This window comes from Rhipicephalus microplus, chromosome 6 (assembly GCF_043290135.1).
Source record: "Rhipicephalus microplus isolate Deutch F79 chromosome 6, USDA_Rmic, whole genome shotgun sequence".
In the NCBI taxonomy this organism is placed as follows: domain Eukaryota; kingdom Metazoa; phylum Arthropoda; class Arachnida; order Ixodida; family Ixodidae; genus Rhipicephalus; species Rhipicephalus microplus.
The window spans coordinates 111,757,129-111,761,763 of record NC_134705.1 but is presented as its reverse complement, the minus strand read 5'-3'; the positions used below and the strand labels follow the sequence as shown (position 1 = coordinate 111,761,763).

Sequence of the window (4,635 nt, the reverse complement as noted above, 5' to 3'; positions counted from 1 at the left end):
GTGACGATTCCCTCTCTTTTCCACTCTCCGACGATGTCACGTATAGCCTCTCGCTTTGCTGCATTCGTGCGGTAAGGCCGAACAGCCACGGGTGTGCTACCAGGTATCTCCTGTATGTCCATCGAAAGGGCAGGTGTGCAGCCAAGTTCACTGAGATTGGCGGCGAAACAATCCCGGTACTCATTTAGGAGGCACGCGAGCTCACGACGCTGCTCCTCTGTTACGGAGGGGCCCATTTTAATTTCCTCGCACCCAATCGGCCGTCGCGCCTCCGTAACCAGAATTTGTTCTGGCTTCGCCGTGCTGCACTTCTCTCTGCACTCATTTATGTCCTTCATCTCGCAACCCAGGATGTCCACCTCTGTCGCGTGGCCAAGTCTTTGTCCTTTACGTAGAACCACGTCATCATTTCCACTCGTAAACACCGGCACAGTAACCTCTCCGTCCTCCATGTCAACAAGAATTTCGCACCCACAGTTGTTGAATAGCACTGCACCAGTGACGTTAGACTGCGATGACAGTCTCACCCAATTTATAACATTGGCCTGCAGTGGGGTCTCTTCAGCAGTTTTCAAACGTAATTTCGGACATGAAACGAAGGGTTCGAGATGTGAAAATGGGCACTCGTCTCTATGCCAGAATTGCAAGCTGCCGCCCAGCCTAGCGTAGGTCACATATGGCAGTTCGGTAAACGTGCGACCGACAAGCAAATCGACCGACTGGGCCTCGTCAGGTACAACAAGTATCTGTATATTCTTGCCAACGACGCCATCTATCAGCAAGTCGGCCCGGCACCTGCCAATCGCACGAGCAGCTGGAACTCCCTGGCTGCCGAAACCATACAGAGCTGTCGCATCTTCCAGCACTTCCGCTCCACACCGCACCGCCGCTGATTCGCGCAGTAAGCAACCGGAACTGCCTGTGTCTATCATGCCAATCAAAGTCTCATTGCCATTCCATTTAACGTGCTTCAAAAGCACGCCAGGGTCAATTTTCTCTCCAGACACAGCGTTCGTCTCATTTCTGGGGCCTTTTGCTTGGCAGTGTTTTTGGGTATGCCCAGTCCTCCCACATTTTAGACATTTTTCTATTCGTCTTTCCTCTGGGCAATCCCGCGAAATGTGTCCGAATTTAAGACAATTATAACATTTGCGCTCACCGTTCTGATTTGTGACAGGTGGTTGCTGGTCCCGCCTGTCGTACCCGGACGCACCCTGCAGCGGTGCCTTGGGTGCAGGTTGCATACGAGGTGCATCGCTCGTCGCTCTTCGCTCAGCCGCTGTCCCGAAGCGTTCCCGTCGCTCACGGTCGATCCTCTCGAATTCCTGAATGTCGTGCAACAGGTCATCCGCGTCTTCGTGCGACCTTCCAAGAAGCATTGTGCATAACTCCCGTGATCGCAGACCGGTCAGCACCTGCTCCCTCGTATCACAGAAATCTAAGTGCGCTTCTCTGCAAAGGCGCACCTTCTCGTGGAAGTACGCAGCCGTGTTCTCATTTCGCTGCTGCATTCGCTCTTGCATACGCCTCCATCTCTCCGCCGCCCGTGTCTGGCTGTAGAAAGTCCGCCCGAACATCCGCTCGAAATCGTCCCACGATGAAATTTCGGCAGCTCTCGAACGGTACCAATCTTTTGCGGCGCCGACCAGGTGACACTTCGCAGTTTCGAGCAGGAATGGCGTTGGCCACCGGTGAAGCGTAGCCGTCTGGCGCAAACTTTCCATCCATTCCCGGGCTGCTGACGCGCAACCATCACCGGAAAAGTCTGGAATATTCCTGCTCAAATCGGGCATCACCTGAAACGTGTTGATGGCCGCCTGGTGTGGAGCTCCCGACGACTCCGGCTGAGGCAGCCGCCGCAGCAGGTCCGCCAACAAGCGGTCTTTCTCGCGCAAAGCGTCGAAAAGTTCCCGTTTGGTGAGCCCAGCACAGTCGTCGTCATCACGGTGACCACTCTCCCCCGGCGATGATCCGTCCAGCATGGCTGATGTTAGCTCTCTGGAAGTGCGCGCTCACTGGAAGTCCACCATTTCTTTGTTCTCGCACTGACGCAATCGCACTCCTCGCTAAGATTTTCCAAACTCGTTCCGAACGTTTTTTTTTTAAATCGGTCAAATCCCACTTCTGATGAATGTTAGCGTCCTCTATCCCGCTTTTGGTAAAATTTAGGGTGTCGCCGGTATGGCCGTAAAAAGGTGAAAATTGATAGAAGACACAACACACGACTCACGCACTGTTAAGAAAATGTAAACAAAAGAAGGCTGTATTTCATTAAAAAAACTTGGTTACAATTATTACTCGCGCAACCGTTCAATTCCGCACATCGCACAACGCACAACCGCTCAAGTCGCTCGCAATTCGCAGACTCTCGTTCGTTCGCCGTTCTCGCTGCGTCTCTGGCTCTTCCCGCGCTTTCTCGCTCTCCTCTGTCGACCACAGATCCGAGTACACATACGCGCACGCTGACACAAACGCGCACGCACCACACACACACACACACACGCACGTGCACAAATTGTTCCACGAAGTCAGTGGTAGAGGTCCGTCGCTTAGCCATTCGGGGAAACAGAGTCGAACGTCCCACAGGCCACGGATGCACAAAGGGACATGTTTCTCTCTTCTTGCACCCGAACTGGCAAGGTGCATTAAAGCGGGCCGCCGCCTTTGTGCTGACCCGGCGCCCGCAGGTCTGGAAGGCTCGCCGATCGCTGCTGCCCGTAAACAGGGAGGACGGCCCCTTCGAGTGACCAACGGACACTCGCACGGCACAACACACGCAAAAAGAAAGAAATAAAACAAAACTTGGAAGATTTGAGGCAGTCGCGTACATTAGCCTCATTGGCTTTTGCTCGGATGGCGTTGATTGCTTCGCTTGTGAATCCAGGTTCTCCGTTAATGGAGCTATACCATTTAGTTATAGTCGATGGATGTGGCAAGGAACATTGAAATGTTTCTCTGACATAGTTATATGCCTTTGTTGAGTAAAACTGTAGCGTGAGTGCAAATGCACGCAGTGCAGGAGAATATTTGTCTCGGCTTAACTTAACAGACGACTTGTCGCCTTCACTGGATGTTTGCTTGAGCAACCGTTTCGTAACTTACAAGGAGATCCCCGTGAAGCACCTTTCAAGCATTGCCGAGGCATCTTCTGAAATGAGCTGCTTGTGCTTGAGGTCATCAATTATTTCATTAAATGAGCTGACCTTCTTCTTAACCGACGTTCTCGTTCAAGACTGAGCTTCAGCTTTCTTTTCACTGTAGCCGCTGAATCTGTGCAAGCATCCCGTTTCCTCTTCAGTGTTTTTGGCGTGTCAAGGACTGCATAGCTGTGCTCGGCGACCTGAAAACAAAACAGTGAAAGTTAAAGCTGTTGAAAAAGACACCTTTCACAAAAACCACTCATCATATGACAGTCTTTCTAAAGCAGGCATCTGTTCGTAGCTTACGTGGTTTAACGCAGAAAATAAGCAACCAGGTGCACAGGGGAGTTTACAAATTAACTTTGTCCCCTTCATTTACCGGTGAACTCCAGAAATGCCACATCAGACAGGAATTTCAATATTTTCCCTGGATTAGAAAAACTGGTGCTGCAGCCATGAATAAAACCAATGTTCTGCTATGACTACAGAACATACCAGGACTACTAACTTGATTCAAATTGGATGCTATCCTGGTGGTATAATGTATACAAAATTATCGTGTTGGCTACCACGAGATTGCAAGAAAGTGGCCTGACTAACATCGGACTAGTTACATTCAACCGAGGGCGGACCAAGTAGCTGCACTCGGGCAGCGTAGTCCAAAAAAAGGCAACTTGCATGGGCTGAGTTCTCTTGCACAGTGGTTGGAGTGTTGTCGTTTGGCTGTTCCACTGGGGTCACATCCACAATGGCAGTTCTCTGCTTAGGCGGCTTTCTCTCAGCAGTCCTCTGAAACAGCCGTGTTTCATTCACAGTTATGCTTATTTATTACTGCGAGTGCAAAATGCTGTAAGTAAAAAAATATGCTGGCGTCAAGCATATCATAGCAGTCTAGCAGTTTCTGAATTATACCACTAGCATCTTAGACAGCTATCATAGCACCACTGAGATATATAACGCAGATAGGAGCATTTCAGAAATTGAAAGAAAAAATTGGGCACTTAAAATTCAAGACCTCGCGCTTTGTAATGTAATGAACATGTTTTTCCAATTCCGTTTCATTGCTTACAGTACATGGTTTTCAGAGTAAGTCTGCCAAACAATTCCTCAACCACAGCTTCTCACAGCTACATGTAGATTTTATTGTGCTCCGAGCTAATTTGTAGGGCGTCATTTTTAAATGGACTCAGCAGATGAACTACGAAAGAAGGTAGCGCCCATTCAGGCGATTTCAGTGTCTAATAAACGTAGCATCAACTGTAGGGGTAGTTATACGAACGCTAAACGAGCGAACTGCGATGGCCGAACAGTATGCTTTTTTTTCCGGGCCGCTATACCAAAATGCCGAGATGTCATACTATACCTTTTCCAAGTGCTTCGGGAAAGAAAACAAGGTGGGCACGGCGTCAGGCTGTAGCCGAGTTCGTGCGCCCGTTCTGTCAAAACAGTTGTCAGTAAAGTGGTCACTGCAGAGTCTGCTACCTGGGGATGGAGT

At 49.9% G+C, this 4,635-nt stretch overlaps 1 pseudogene; it reads right to left on the bottom strand.

Annotated features, from left to right (window-relative positions):
* Positions 1-670: 670 nt before the first annotated feature.
* LOC142765982 (uncharacterized) lies at positions 671-2,822 on the bottom strand (annotated as a pseudogene).
* Positions 2,823-4,635: the final 1,813 nt, after the last annotated feature.